This window comes from Oryctolagus cuniculus, chromosome 4 (assembly GCF_051225735.1).
Source record: "Oryctolagus cuniculus isolate XC-2025 breed Fujian yellow rabbit chromosome 4, ASM5122573v1, whole genome shotgun sequence".
Taxonomy (NCBI): Eukaryota; Metazoa; Chordata; class Mammalia; order Lagomorpha; family Leporidae; genus Oryctolagus; species Oryctolagus cuniculus.
This window is the reverse complement of record NC_142870.1, coordinates 8936103-8952957: the sequence shown is the minus strand read 5'-3', so window position 1 is coordinate 8952957 and position 16855 is coordinate 8936103.

Below are 16855 nucleotides of genomic sequence, written 5' to 3'. Positions count from 1 at the left end.
GCAGAGGGGATAAAGGGTTAAGATGAAGTCACTAGTGTCACCCCTAAAATAAAACACATAAGACTGATGTTACAGGAATTTGGGGTTGATTCTGTATCTCGTGCTGATGAAGAATTAGGATGAGGACACAAATGGGGAAGAGAAAAGCAAGGAAAGTAGATTTTACTGGGAGACAGAGACTCTTGCATACCAGAGGGGTACTCCAGAGGGGGAGCCATCAAGGGCTGGATATTAGGAGCTTATATAGGAAGAGCTTATGAGGTAATCAATTCTTCTACATGCTTCTGATACATCAGGAGTCATTTTGTTTTTTTATGATTTATTTATTGATTTGAATGTAATGAAGAGAGAGCTTCCATCTGGTCACAACAGACTGGGCTGGGCCAGGCCAATGCCAGAAGCTTCATCTGGGTCTCCCACATGGGTGCAGGGGCCCAAGGAACTGGGCCATCTCACTGCTTTCCTGGCACATTAGTTGGGATTGAGATTGGTAGTGGAGCAGCCAGAGCTTGTGAACTCGTGCCCAGATGGGCTTCTGGTGTTGCAGGTGGCAGCTTACCTGACTGTGCCACAATTCTGGAACCTGCTGTGTTATTTCTGTGCCTTTTGTGTAGCAGTGATGGTTCCTGGCCAGCTAACAAACATTACCATGTCCACCCCTTGGAAGATGTGACTAATTAGAAACACTGTTGACCTGAACAGTGAAGGCAGGTTATACCTAGCTCATCAGTTGCTAAGCACTTGAGACATGTTGCTTATTGGTGTGCTCTGTTATGAAGCCAGAGTCCAGTTTCTCATTGGGTTATCTATGAGTGTGGGACCCATCATGTTCCCTATCAGTCTTTCATTTTCAATGGGCAATGTCTTCTGTTTAATCAGTGAATGGCAGCTTTCACACGAACACCTGATTCCTTATTCCCACAGGGGTTCTTCCTAACTGTCTGTTAACCCTTCTAACTCCTGACACCAAGAGGTTGCAAAAAAGGACATTCATGATTGTTTGATAATGCAAATCACAACACTCTGCCAGGGACACAACTCTACAGAAGCCATCATTGGAAAAAAAGAAACAATTAGTAGATATGACATCTATTTCCTAACAGCCTATTCTTCCTGGTGTGTTTATGTTAATGTTTTATCCCAGATGAAAATAAGGATTGATAAAATTCAGAGATAGTCCACCAGGCTCCAACTATCTTTGGAACATCAGAAACCGCTACTCTCAAGGAGAAAAAATGTTTTCCAAATATATTCACCTGAGAAATTTTTTCAAAGGAAATTTGATATATATATATGAACACTTCTAGTAAAGTAGTAAGAATAGATAGGGCTTAAATTCATTATATATTTTTATACATAAACTTATGAACACACAACTCAACCAACAGGTGAACAAATGCCTTTGACCTGCTCTCCTCAAGGGGAAAATGAATTCACACCAAAGCTTTCATTCCTAAAGCCTTCTCTTCAGGTCCACCCTGAACAGGAGTGTACAACAGGAGGGGAACCACATGATTATGACCCACAATGGAAATGCTCTCGCTCCCTTCAAAATGAGGCAGGAAACCATATTTGGCCAAAGGTGCCAGTAGCCAGGGTGTTGCAGTAACATCCTATAGGAAGTTGGAATGCAGAGGGGCAGCCAGCCAGGTATTACTGGAACTAAAGTTGTTCTTCTAACACTCAGAAAATGCTGAGTTGTTTACCATATCTTTCTTTTTTATGATTTTATTTATTTATTTGAAAGTCAGAGTTACACAGAGAGAGAAGGAGAGGCAGGGAGAGAGAGAGAGAGAGAGAGAGAGAGAGAGAGAAAGAGAGAGAGATGTTCCATCCACTGGTTCACTCCCCAATTTGCCACGATGGCTAGAGCCTCACTTATCCAAAGCCAGGAGCCAGGAGCTTCTTCCAAGTCTTCCCATTTGGGTGCAGGGGTCCAACACTTGGGCCATCTTCCACTGCTTTCCCAGGCCATAGCAGAGAGCTGGATCAGAAGAGGAACAGCCAGGTCTTGAACTGGTACCCATATGGGATGCTGGCACTGCAGGAAGAGGTTTTACCTGCTACGCCACAATGCAGGCCCCTATCATATCTTTCAACACATCACTCCACTTGGGCACATACACAGATGGCTCTTGCTACACATTCTGCTTCCTGCTAGTGAGCAAAGGTTTGTTATGGACAGAACAAAAAGAGAGGCACCAACTCCTCAATGATGAGACCCCAGGCCCACTCTCAATCACGCAGCTTCCAGCCCAACCCTACAGCCTGGTTGGGACCCTACTGTAGATGCAGACAGTGGCAGAATCAGTAACCACAGGAGATGCTTCCCGGCTGGCCTTGGACATGGGGATCATTTGTCACCAGCAGGACGATTGGGCAAATGCCAGGCTGTCCCTCAGATAATCTAAAGGTGAAGCTCCAGGCTGTGTCCACTCTGAGTCCTGCCACTCTCCTGCCTATCCATGAAAATGCGTTCATTCATCTGGACTGTCTGCAAATATTCGAGGCTGTTTCTCCAGCAAACTGGACCTGTGGGAGCAGCCCCTGCCAAGATGACCGGGCCCTCTTCCCCCAACGGAGCAGGTGTATTGGTAATGGGCAATGGAGGGCTGGGTGAGAGGCACCCAGGACTGCAGCCCGGACGGCTGAGCTGCTCATTCTGACAAGAGCTCTCCAGCTCCCAAAAGGAAAGAAGGTAAATATTGGCACAGACACCAGACAAGGTAAATATTGGCACAGACACCAGACGTGTCTCCAGTTGCGCAGGCTCCTGGTGCTATCGGGAAGGAAAGGGGGCTCCTGACAGCAGGGATAAGGATGCTAAGTATACAGCTGAGATGCTGACCCTGTGGAGGCAGTGGCAGAGCCAGAACAGGTGGCTACAAGCCATTGTCCTAGTCACCAGTTGGTGGACACTTAACGTTTCTGCAGGAAACCAGGCTGCCCTATTGACTGCCAAAGCCACAACTCAAGGCAAGGCTCTTCCTGGGGGCCTTGATACCTTCGGCTGATTGAGAACACTGGAAACCTCCTCACAGCGAGAAAGATGTGGAAAGAGCAAAGGACTGGGTATTGACACTGGGGTGACACCAGCTGATGAATAGAGAGCTCCCATGGACTCATTCTCGAGTCCCTGGCCCTGGTCCACCCACCACAAAGCACTTGGGTGAGAATCCAGATAAAGGCTCAAGGCCTTCATGAGCTCTGCACAGCTTCATTCATGAGGACCTCCTCTTCATGTAGTTACAGTAATAAATAATGCAGGGTTGTCTTTAATGAGCTTGAGACAACCCCCAAACAGCAAAGGCTTCCAGCAGAAAGGGACATCCAACATGTGGGGGCACCCACCTCTCTGATGACTGAGAAGTAGGCTTTGCTCTGATGCCTAGGACAACCGAGAACTTCAGATATTTACTGGTATGAACGGACTTCCTTCTTCTATGCAAGTAATAGTGAGCACTGCTCCATATGGGAAGTACCTGAGAAATATGTAAATCTCTTAATTTAAAATGAAATCTAAGTGTGTCTTAAGATCTCAATCTACTAAAAAACCCAAAAGAGAAATCACATCTTTAAAAAGGTGATTGCCAAATTATACCAAGAACATAGCCTAACTTGGTATAAAGTACCACCACTTAAAGTCCTCCATATAGGTGTGGCTCCTCGAAGCAGACATAATCGAGCCACTATAAAGTAATACATGGGAGATTCTGCCTGGTGCATGTCACAGATTCTGGTTCTGAGTCATAGTCATGTCTTCTAGAGATCCAGTATTCAATCTACTAGAGTTCCCAAGCATGGGTGCTTTCACTGAGGATGTAGTTTAAGTTGAACAATTATGGTGATTTTGGAAATCTAGGAACTTATTTCTACAGAAATAAGTGTGACCCCAAATCTTCTTTAATTGCTCTTTCACATCAGGACCACCACTTCTGAATCTTTCCCAATCCTTGTGAGGGGTTCTCCTTCCTGGTATGACGTGATGTCCATTGTTTTCCATAACTGGACTTCACAGGGTAGAGGTAGAGCACACATGTGCTACAAGTAGCACACCAATAGCCACTGTAGGTGCAGACCTGTGTGTGACAACTCCTCTTTGTGCTGGGACCCCACACACCTCATCCAGACACCACTGCAGTGGAAACCTAGACATCCTCTTCAATGTTCCGCAGACTGACACTCCTGCACAGGGCGAGTAGTGTTGAAATTTGTCTGCACAGAGACCCTTCTTCTGGAAACGACATGACCTGGTAATTCTGAGTGAGACTGAGCTCCCAATCAATCCATCTTTGATTATTCAGGGCCTGTCCCTGGGGGAAGCACTTACTCAACATTTATGTGAACAATGAGAGCAGTGCCCAAAGTGCCGCAAGCCTCAACTGCCTGGCCCGGCCACTGTCTGTCTCTATCACGACAGAGCCTCTCCCCTTGATCCAATGTTTGTTGAGCTCTTCTGATCCCCTCTGCTCAATCAGGGCCAGCCTGTGGCTTCTCCTGAGCAAGAATGTAATTTTGGACCTAATCTGTGGTCATGGAAACCCTGGCTATTGCCCCTCCTTGGCCCTATAGCTTCCTTCCTCTTGCTGTTTCTCTCTGAACCGTGTGTCTTTTAATACTCTCACCCATTTGGTCTCTAGCAGAGTATCAGCTGTCCAGCTCCAGATGATCATGAGACATGGCATCCAGCCTATCACTTTGGACGATGTGGCCAGTCCTCTGGACCACACAAGACAATCATTCCCAGGCCCCCTCTGAACACTCTCGACAGACAGCAAGAGAAGAATGCCCATCACCACTCTATGCCCATAGGTCAGCTCTAATAAAGCACAGGAGATGGACCTTACTCCATGTTTTCCCCGTAAGATTATGGGTTGTTTCTCTTGGGGGGGGGGGTGTTATGGTAGCTCGGTAGACATGAACCTATGTGTTTGAGGGGCTGAAGAAAAATGGGACTTTCTGGGTGATGGAACCAGGAAGCAGCCAGCATTTACTTATCAAAGTCTGGCCATTGTCCAATAACCTGGTCGAGGGGCCCGAGCCCTCTCCTAGGGGGTGCTCAGGGGACTGTCTTCTATCCTTCACCATGGGGACTATTATGAAGTTCTGGGAGGGATTCCACACCCAGAAAGCCCTCCACCCAGCTGTATTCCAGACAGGGTGTAGGGGCAGGAGGAAGAAGGCCCACAGCAAACAGCCATAAATACTCCAAGTAAAGCAGACTGGGCTCTCCGTTCTTCACTGAGATGCCCACCGACCTCTCGGCTGTGTTCTCCTCATTATTTCCCTTCATCATACCTTGCTAGCCTGCTGACCACCAAAAAAAAAAAAAATCCTCTTAGATCAGGTTTGCAAAGAGTGACCCTGCCCCCGTGACAACCCTCCTCCCTCCAGCCTTCCCCTTGGGTATCAATTCCCTGGGAGGTCTGTTCTGGACCACACAGGCTCCCCCCATAGGCTCTGCCCATCCCAGCTGCAGGAATCTGGGGAGGTCTCTCCCACGGTGCACGAACTCCTTACGCTGGAAGGCGATGCCCGCGTTGTTGACCAGCACGTCCAGGCCCCCGTACTCCCGGCTCAGGAAGTCGCGCAGGGCGCGGATGCTCTGCAGGTCTGTGATGTCCAGCTGGTGGAAGCGCGGGCTCAGGCCCTCGGCCTGCAGCTGCTGCACGGCCACCCGGCCCCGCGCCTCGTCCTGCGCTGTGAGCATCACAACCCCAGAGAAGTGCCAACACAGGCAATGTCGTCGAGATACTCCTTTCTAGCCCCATGGTTAATGAAGAAACAGGTCTCTTCCCAGAGACTTCATCCATGGCCTTGTGGTGGGAAATCAATGTTCCTCACTGCTCACTATTGTGACGAAGTATATTCCTGAGGACGTTATAGGTAAGGGGCTGGTGACTACAGGTTAGGTTTCATTTCTGTGTCATCCAGTAGGTTGCCACTACACACAACTGGCTGCTTCCATGTCGATTTCAAGAAACTAAATGAATGCAAGAGAAAATTCATTTCTCAGCTGCAGTAGCCACAGACCCAGTGTTCAGTCTCTGTGGCCACAGTGTTGGGCTGTGCAGACACAGGGCGTAACTGATGAACCATGATGCTTTATAAGGATTCCATTAGGTTGCCGCAAGGTGGGTTTCCAACCAGTGGCTTAACAGAAGGTTGATCACTGGGAAAGACTCTTGCTGTTTTTGAAGTGAAATTGTTATTGAGATAATTGTAGATTCACAGGCAATTGTTAGAAATAATACAGATTCCGGGCTGGCGCCGCGGCTCACTAGGCTAATCCTCCGCCTAGCGGCGCCGGCACACCGGGTTCTAGTCCCGGTCGGGGTGCTGGATTCTGTCCCGGTTGCCCCTCTTCCAGGCCAGCTCTCTGCTGTGGCCAGGGAGTGCAGTGGAGGATGGCCCAAGTGCTTGGGCCCTGCACCCCATGGGAGACCAGGAGAAGCACCTGGCTCCTGGCTCCTGCCATCGGATCAGCGCGGTGCGCCGGCCGCGGCGGCCATTGGAGGGTGAACCAACGGCAAAAGGAAGACCTTTCTCTCTGTCTCTCTCTCACTGTCCACTCTGCCTGTCAAAAAAAAAAAAAAAAAAAAAAGAAATAATACAGATTCCTTATACTTTGCCCATTTTCCATCATTGGTAACAGTTTGCAAAACTATGGTGCTGGGGCACAGTGGGATAAGCTGTCACCTGTGGTGCTGGCATCCAATATTAAAGCACCTGTTCAGGTACAATGGCTCTGTTTCTGATCCAGTTCCTTGCTAATGAGCCTGGGAAAGCAGTGGAAGACAGTGCAAGTACTTGAGACCCTGCCACTCACTTGGGAAACCTGGATGCCTCCTGGCTCCTGTCTTTGGCTTGACTATTGTGGCCACCTTTGGGGTGAATCAACAATTGGAAGGTCTTACTCTCTCTTGCTCTTCCTATCTCTCTCTCTCTCTCTGTAACTCTACCTTTCAAATAAATATAATAAATTTAAAACAAAGAAAAATCTAGAACCTGTGCACCTGCAAGAAGATCCCAACAGTTGCTCCTGTAGAACCAAACACTCTTGCCCCCAAACTTCATTCTGTCCCTGGAAACCATGAATCTCTTCACCGTCCATCCTTTTGTCCATCAGAAATGTTGTACAGGGACAGGTCTTGTGGTACAGCCAGTTATGTTACCACTTGGGATGCCTGCATCCCATACCACAGTGCCAGTTCCAGAACTGGGTACTCTTCTGCTGATCCAGATTTATGGGCGCTGATCCTACTAGCAGATGGTGGCTGGAGTATTTGCTGCCCTGCCATGCACATAGGAGAGCTGGATGGAGTTCTTGGCTCGTGGCTTCAGCCTGGACAAAGCCCAGCTCTTGTGGACATTTTGGAAGTTAACCAATGGATGGAAGGTCTCTATCTCTTTCCGTTGCTTCTGATTTTAGTAAATAAAAATAAACACTGAAAAAGTTGTATAGATGATCTCAAACAATGTGTGTGTGTGTGTGTGTGTGTGTGAGAGAGAGAGAGAGAGAGAGAGAGAGAGAGAGAGAGAGAGAGAATGAACCACCCAGTGGTCACTCCTCATGCCCAGAAAGAAAGGACACAAGCTAGAGCCAAAATGTCAATCTGTGTTTCCCATGTGGATGTCACAGACACAATTACTTGAGTACTACTTGTTCTATCTCATGTCACCCATTAGCAGGAAGCTGCTATCAGGAGCCAGAGGAGGGAATCTAACCCACCTATTCAGTGTGGGCTACAGGCATTTTAACTGCTAGGCCAAATGCCCATCCCCTTAGAGGACTTTTTTAAGTTACCTCAAATATACAAAGGATGGGAAAAGGGCTGCCACGTGTCCCAGCAGGGCCTGACAAGGCAGGACGAGCAGGTGGTGATGCCCAGTCCTGACACCAGCAGGGTGGCTGCCCTAGGTGTCCTGGAATTAGTTCCTGGCCTCTATGTTCAAAGTAGCCCAGGAAAGAGAGATTCTTATTGTTATGTCTAGTAACTGGAGGAAGCCAGTCTCCCTGCCAACGTGGCTTGTGCTAGGTGGAGCAGGGGCCCCAGGACACTGGGGATCCTTGTCACCCATCAGCCTGGGATGCACCTGAGCTGGGAAATGTGGGTCCATCAGCATTCAGCCCTGAACTTTGAGCCCTCTTCACTGCTTCTTCTAAAGCCTGTTATCAGTTTTTTTTAGAAATAATCTCAATTTGGAAAATACTGCTTAGGTTTAGTAAAAACAGCCATCCGTGCATTCCTGCTGAGAGTACAGTGCTACAGCCCACTTAGGGGCACTTGGCCTTGTGTGTGTCTTCCTCCCGTGGGAATTGCTAGGGCAGCTTTTCCTGCAGACTCCTCCCCCTCTGTGTGAGATGACAGCAGAACAAGGATGTTCTCTAAAGGTGGCTCCTGACAGGCTGTTGTAGAGCTCAGAAATCAATGTGCAAGATGAGAATGGCTGTACATTTAAAGTGAGGTTTATAACTTGTTTGCCATCATTAAAACACTGTTTGTGTGGTTTTCTCTTAGAGCTCAGTGATTCTTTGGCCCCTAGTCTGCATCTGCAGGAGCAGTGTTTGCTGCTCGACACTGCCCTCTTGTGGTCTTGTGGCCACTGCACTGCCTGGCAGGTGCATCAGTGCCCTGGCTTCCACAGCCAAATGCCTCACAGTGGCTGGCCTCAAACAGCAGAGATCTATTCTCTCACAATTCTGAAATAAGATCAAGGCATTGACAGCGTCTGCAAGAATTTGCTTTAAGGCTCTCCCTATCCCAGTTGGCCTCATCTTAGGTAATTATATGTACAAGCAGTTACAGAGCAAGACGGTAGTTCTGTAAGATGGACCAGTGATCCTCCTCCTAGAGACACCCAGTTCATCAGCTATGCACACACCAGGCCACCTTCAAAAGAGCTAAGGAAGCCAGTAAATTTCTGATGGAACAGCATAGACACTTGGTAAGACGTAGAGAGACAGGACAATCTTGCTGCCATTGCTGGTGCGACACCTGCAACTTCTACCTTACCTGCTCCTGGCTCAGGTGTCATCTTATTGGAAAAAGCTAAGAGGACACTGTGGCCCCCACCAGCTATACAGACCACCAACTTGGGCTGTGGGGGATTCCACTGTGCTCACTGGCTTCAGTTCCGGTTTAGAAAGACATGCCTGCATCTTGGCAGGGTGGACTGAGCCCCCTGGGTCCTGTGGGGCCCAACAGGGCAGTAGTGGCCCAGATTCCAGGGCCACACAGCACTGCTCACTGCAGTAGATTGTGGGGACAGTGCAGTCTGGATAGAGACCCCCTGGGATTCTGGAAATAAGAAGGCCGGCCCGGTCAGAATTGGGGACCATACTCTTCCCCGTCGCCTCTCCTCTTCTACCTCGTGGAGAATTTCAGAATACAGCTGGGTCCCCATGCACCTGCTCGTCTGACCTCAGAGGCTCGAGCTCCCCGTACACTGGGGCTGGATCTCACAGTGGGGTTGAGGTCACAATAGGGAGTGAGTCATGTGCAGAGACACTGTGAACTCTGCACACATATGGGTGGGTAAAGGGAGTCTGAACACACACGAGGCAGTGCCAACATCCTCTCCCCACACTGAGAGTGGCCAGGGGCGCTCACCCACCCACCTCAGGGATTACTTGGACTCCTGGCTGCACCACTGAGTGAATGGTGACTGGAACTCCTTGTGCCTACTCAGCACATGCTCCATAGGTGCTCCACCTAGCCCAGGAGCACCTTGCTCACTGGGAATTGTCACGGAGCTCTTTGTGTGGAACCTAACATGGGACAACACCTTAGCTTGCTGGGATCTCTGGCCCACAGGGTCAGTGCTGGCCCAGGCCTAGTATAGGGCTCAGGGCTCTGAGCTCCAGTGTCTCCTGCAGAAACTGCCAGAATTTAGGTTCTGCTGCTCACTGGATGCTGGGGCCTGAGGTAGCTGTGCACAGCCCAAACCACAAACAATGCACAGAGAGGGGCCCACGACAGCTTGTGTTGCTGTTACAGTGCCAGAGTCACTCTCACGTTCCAGCCACTGTCAACACAGCTAGGAGTCTCTAAGTGCTCCCAGGCTAGGAGTCTAAGTCACCCAGCTCCTAGAGCCAGCACGGAGCCTGCAGTGCCAGGGCCTGATTGGATACTGGCTGGTAGTCTAAGTGCCAGGCTACCCGCAACTCCAGCAAGGCCTACTCCCAACACCCAAGAAGCTCACCACACCAGTCCTTCCCCCGAGACACCTGCAGAGCTGTGTGGTGGGAATCGCAGTGAACATATCGAGCACAGGGAGAGCCCAGATCCCTGTGGCAGCTACCACCAACTATACTGAATAAACGGATAGGGAGACTGCACTATAAGATGTAACCAGGACTTAGAGACTCATAACGCACTCTACCACACCAACACCCAAGGCACATCAACAAAAACCATCCTTAGAAATGAAAGAATCAAGAGATCCCCCAGATACACAAAAATCAACATAGAAACACAAGAAATATGAACAAGGAAAGCAACATATGACTTCCCAAAGGGAATATAATAATGCATTAACATTGAGCTGGGGAGAAAGGGAGAATGACAAAACGCTACAAAAAAGAATTCAAGAGAATGAATGTAATTCCTGAAAAATACAGAGGAACAAAAAAAAATGAATAGATTAGGAAAACAGGACATGACATGGATGAGAAATTCAGCAAAAGGATTGAGATGTTGAAAAGAAGAGAAAAGAAACATTAAAATATTATAAATGAATTCTCAAGAAGACAAGTTTAAAGACATCATGGAAAGCCCTTACAGACTAGGTGAAGCAGAAGACAGGATAGCAGCTCTGGAAGACAAGCCCTTTGAAATACCTCAGCTCAAAAGAAGAAAAGGAAGAAGAAAAAAGGAATGCAAACGGTGTTTGAGATCTATGGGGTCCCACAGAACCGGGGCTGTGGGAGCTATGGTGCTTCCTTGATTCTTCATGTTTCCTATGTGCCTATGTTGACGCCCATGCATCTGATGTAACAGTGGCATCTTCTCTCCGGACCAGCACTCATTGGAAAGATTTACGTTTCCTGCAGATGATGGGATGCTGGGTGTCAGTTGAGTAGTGGCTTTGGCTTTGGTCCTAGGTGAGTCTACAAGTGTAATCTCTAGTGATTTTCATAGCTCTAACCAATGCCAGCAGTATCTATGAGTGCCTCCATGGTCTAGCTTGTGGAGAGAGCTAGGTATGACTTTGAAGTGGACATGGGCTTCCTAAGGTTTTTGTCTCCAGATGGTTGATTATCAGTCACCCTGGGGTTTGTGATGGCGGTAGCTATGTTGGTATTGCCCTGGGACACAGAGGGGGACTGTCCCCTCATTTTTCCAGGGGAGTCTGCATGACACCGGGGCTTGTGGCACCACTAGCTGTAGCCCTGGAAATGTGGAATGCGGATGGGACTTTCCTCAGGCCCTTTTGTGTGGGTGTGGGTAATGCCGGGGTTTGTAACAGCGAAAGCTCAGCTTCAGTCCTGGAAGATGTGAAATGGAACTTGTTGGGGGCCCAAGGGCTGAGTGCAGGTCAGTCTGTGGATTGTGTGCCAGCAGGCGTAGGTCTGGAGCTTTGGCATGGAGACGGGCCCCTTCCAGGTCCCAGGGTGTGAACACAGGAGACTGTGGAGTCAACTACAATAGTCGCTGCCGCAGAACTGCAGGCGTACTGTAGCCTTACCCTCAGACTTCCTGTAGGTTAAGCTGGGGACTGTGCAGTAGCAGGTGCGTGCCTGGAGCAGTGGAATGCATAGAAAGCCTTCCCCAGGGCCCACAGGGTGAGCACAGGGGACCCTGGGACCCGTAGAACCAACAGTCAGAATTCTAGATCTTCAGAATGCAGTGGGGTGCTTACCTAGGTCCGTCGGCACAAGTGCCCGTTGTGCGGGTGATTGTGGACTGGTCACTGCGAGCCTGAAGCAGAGGAATCCAGAGGGGGCTTCTGACTCCCATCTGCGAGTGCAGGGTGCCTCAGGGATTACAGCATCAGTTGTCATGGTCCCAGAGCTGCAGGACCCGGCTGTCCCCAGGTCCCAGGGTCATGCATGGGTGATGCTGGGGCTTGTGGCCTGGCTACCCAGCTCCCTGAGCTAAGAGGTGGAAAAGCAGACTTCCGCAGGTCCGGGCTTCAGGGCTGTTATCTGTTGTTGCTGCTGCTGAGCTCCAAGAAGCAGAGCAGAACCTCTCTAGACCTTGGGGGTGGGGGAGGGAGATGGGCCGGGGCTGCGCCCAGTAGTCTCACAGCTGTGGGCAGCAGAGTGGCCTGCTTTCCTCTGTGTAGCTCACTGTCTCCCAGAGCTCCTGGTGGTGAAGGGCTGTCTGCTGGCTCCTGAGACAGGATGGAGTGTACCTGCACCTGGGCTATAACAGCTCGGGTCTGGGGCTTTAGCTGGGGCTGGGGGAGGGAGGCAATGGGGGTTCTTTTTTGGAGCAAAGCAGTCGTTTGGACCTCAGCCAGCTTCTAGACTGCATTGAGAGCCAGTGAGGACTGGGGGATTCTGCTGTAATTAGGGCTGCCAGTGCCAGTGGGGCTGGGGTGACTGGGTCTCCTGCTAACTTGTCCTGGCACGGCTGAGTGCCCTGATGTGGAAGCCAAGTTCAGGCCTGAGTGTGCTTGGTTCCCGTATCTGTCCCGCCTTTTGAGTCTCTGTGCTGTTTAGGGCCCATCCTTTCTTTCCTGAAGTTTTCCCTCAGTCGAGCTCAGGGAAACGTGGTCCTAGCGTTGTCCTGGTTCTCACCCCGTGGGGACAGAGGCCAGGCCAGGGCCGCTCTCTGCTGGTATTTCAGATCTCTGCCCAGGTCTGGTTTCTGGTGAGGGCCCTGTCCCTGCTTCCCAGATGCTGCCTTGCTGCCGTGGCCTCCAGATGGGACGGACGTGGTCTCCTCACACAAAAGGGAAAGAGGCAGCTCCACTGGACAAGCTAGCAGAGGCCATCGATCCCGTCTGTGAGGCAGAGCCCCCTGACCTGAGTACCCACCGCGTCACTGTTTCCAGTGCTATGCGGAGGAGGACTAGAGCTCTGTGTAGCTCAGTTAGAGACGCATGGGCATGGTTCCTGCATCAGCTCAGTTCCGGTGAGGCCACCTCTGCTGTGTCACATCGTGGCAGTTGGCCATGGTAGGCACACGCGTGGGATCAAGCCATCTCCTCCCCAGACAGGAATCCTGAGGGAGAAGAGGGGCCAGGTTTGCTCCTTTTACAATAATCTTCAAGCAAGAACTACTGGGGGCCGGTTCGCTGCTCACTAGGCTAATCCTCCGCCTGCGGCGCTGGCACCCCAGGTTCTAGTCCCGGTCAGGGCGCCGGATTCTGTCCCGGTTGCCCCTCTTCCAGGCCAGCTCTCTGCTGTGGCCCTGGAGTGCAGTGGAGGATGGCCCAAGTCCTTGGGCCCTGCACTCGCATGGGAGACCAGGAGAAGCACCTGGCTCCTGGCTTCAGATCAGCACTGTGCGTCGGCCGCAGCGGGCCGGCCGCAGTGGCCATTGAAGGGTGAACCAACGGCAAAGGAAAACCTTTCTCTCTGTCTCTCTCTCTCACTGTCCACTCTGCCTGTCAAAAAAAAGAACTACTGGGGTTCCAGGGAATCACGTCCATGCCTTCAGGGCCCAGGGTCCTCCAAGTGCCCAGGACCTCCCACAGGTCGTACATCTTAAAGGGCCCACATGTCCACATTTCCACACGGGGCTACTTGGGGGACAACCCACCCCCAGCTGTAGCACTGCTGCACAGCTCTCCCTGTTGACGCCACCACTTCTGTGCCTAGGTTCAGTCCCTGAGTTTACAGGGACAAGCACGTCAAACCACACAAGCATACATAACACTTAGTGGACTTTTGATACAATTTGCATTTATATTCATACATTTCACATTAGTATAAAAGGGGTGATAATGAAGTTCTTATAGAATATGTATTATGGAAATATGGTGGAAGGACTTCAAAACTGTTGTATCAGTATTCAAAAACCTTTTAATTCCATTTTCATAAATTTTTCTAAGTTGTTAAAAGTACGTATTTTTTAGTTGAAAGGCAGAGTTACAGATAGAGAGAAAGAGAGAGAAGGAGAATCAATCTTCCATCCACTGATTCACTCCACAAATGGCTGCAATAGCTGGGGCTGGGCCAGGCCAAAGCCAGAAGCCTGGAACTCCATCCAGGACTCCCACGTGTATGCTGGGACCCAAGGTCTTGGACCATCTTTCACTGCTTTGCAGGTGCATCAGCAGGGGGCTGGATAGTCAGTGGAGCAGCTGGGACTTGAACTGGCACTCGATGGGCACTCATATGGGATGCTGGCATGGCAGGTGGCAGCTTAACCGCTAAAGCTCCCCATTTTTAAAACATTTTTATTCATTTTGTTTGCAGGGGTGGATCTCCCATCTGCTGTGTTCATTTCTGTAACATTGGCAATAGAAAGAGCTAAGCAAGGCTGAATTCAGGAGCCAGAAATCCCATCCAATCCTGGTCTCCCACATGGGTGTCAGGGACCCAACTGATGAGTCATCATTTGCTGCTCCCAGGGTGTGGATTAGCAGGAAGCTGGCATCAGAAGTGTAGCCACGGGGCCCGCGCTGCGGCACAGCAGGTTAAACCCCCAGCCTGCAGCACCAGCATCCGATATGGGCGCTATTTAGGGTGCTGGCTGCTCCTCTTCTGATCCAGCTCTCTATATGGCCTGGGAAAGCAGTGGAAGATGGCCCAAGTACTTGGGCCCCTGCACTCACGTGGGAGACCTCAAGAGGCTCCTGGATCTGGCTTTGGATCGGCTCAGCTCTGGCCATTGCAGTCTCTCTCTCTCTCTTTCTCCCCGTCTCTACTTCTCTCTGTAACTCTTTCAAACAAAAAATAGTTCCTTAAACAAAGAAGTGTAGCCGCCCACTGATTGGTACTGTGGACATCTCAAGCCATGTCTTAACCATGCATCACCCACAATCCTCCCTCAACTCTCTGAAACACCACCTTATCTTCACTGATTTGTTATTTGGTCCCATTACTCCTTCATATCTACAGTTTCAATTTCTGATATCCCAGTTACCCAGTCAGCTATGAACTGAAAATATTAAATGAAAAATCCCAGAAATAAGGAACGTGTAAATTTCAAATTTTCTACTGTTCAGGGCAGCATGAGCAGTATCACATTATCCCCTTCTGTCTGCCAGGGACGTGAGTCATCCCTGAGACCAGTGCATGCATACGCTATATGCCACCTGCCCATATGCCATTTAGCTATCTATTTAAAAAATTATGTATTTCCGGTCTGGTGTTGTGGCATAGCAGGTTAATGCCCTGGCCTGCAGTGCCAGCATCCCACATGGGCGCTGGTTCTAGTCCTGGATGCTCCACTTCCGATCCAGCTCTCTGCTATGGCCTGGGAAGGCAGTAGAAGACGGATCAAGTCCTTGGGCCCCTGCACCTGCGTGGGAAATCTGGAAGAAGCTCCTGGTTCCTGGCTTCAGATAGGCAGAGCTCCAGCCATTGTGGTCATCTAGGGAGTGAACCAGCGGATGGAAGACCTCTCTCTGTCTCTACCCTTCTCTGTAACTGTCTTTCAAATAAATAAAAATAAATCTTAAAAAAAATTTGAAATAAAAATTATTTCTTCATTTGAAAGGCAGAGCAGCAGAGAGGGAGAGGGACCGGGAAGGAGACAGGAAAGGTGAAGGAGGAAGAGGGAGAGGGAGAGAGATATCATCCACCCAATGGTTCACTCCCCAGATGACCGCAACAGCCAGGGCTGGCCAGGCTGAATCACTGAACCATCGTGGTTCTCAGCTCAACTATTTCAGGAGCAGAGTGCTTGTGTTCAAGAGACCTTAGAATGAAAATGTTCTAAAATGAGACGACTGTGATGGTTACCTAGTTCTGCAATATCCAAAGCCACTGAATAATGAGTGGATTGCGCACCATGTGATCAGTATCTCACACATTTAACCACTCATATACCGGTCGTGTAAGTTTGCCACAAAAGTGCCATGTACATTTTCACCATACACCCAATGCGCACAAGTCCTGGGAAACAGGAAGAGAAATTCGAGGAGAGAGATTTTCCAGCCTACCGTAGAGGTCTGCTAAATGAACCAAGGAGGAAACTCACACTGGCATCCTCTGCCTTCAGTAGGAGAAAATTATTTCAGCATCTCAGACACAGAAGATTGGAAACAGATTCTGATTTGGCCATTAAGATTCCAACAGGATCTTACACAAGCCAGCATGCATTCTTAGCTGGTTCGGGCAGTGATGCCCAGAGCTTCCTGGGGGCTCTCTGAGGAACGTCCAGCCCCCTGCCAGGTCTTCAACGTCCAGGAAAGCAGGGTTCCACACTCTGGTGTCACAGAGTGAATGAGGTGCTGGAGATGCAGCACTCTCTCCTCTTTAACACCCCCACACTCCCCCTCCCCCTCCTGCTTGATAAAGGCCTTCCTTGGTGAGAAATCCGAGCTCCCCTGCAGCGCCAGTGCTCTCTGGGTGAAGGGACAGGCTGGAGGAGGGCGGTGCCAGCTGGCCAGCTGCCTAGACTGTTCTGCCAGTTGCTGGACTCACTGCTAACGAGGCCCTCCATGCTGGAGGAGGGACAGAGGCTCGGGTCTGTTGGAACTCCACACCTGCGTAAGAAGGGCAAACAGATAACGCTCTCTCTGTGTGCACAGGCACACCTGATGCACTCTCTACACAGCAGGTTCAGTCCCTGCCCAGATCAAAGACACTTCTTGAGGACAATGCTCACGTCCCTGGGTGATTGGAGACAACACTGGGAGACCCTTAGGCACAGGCTGCATCCTGGGGGCAAAGTATGCCATTAGCTCATTAACAGTCTCAACAGCAGCAGAAGGAGTTGGAAGATGTGCT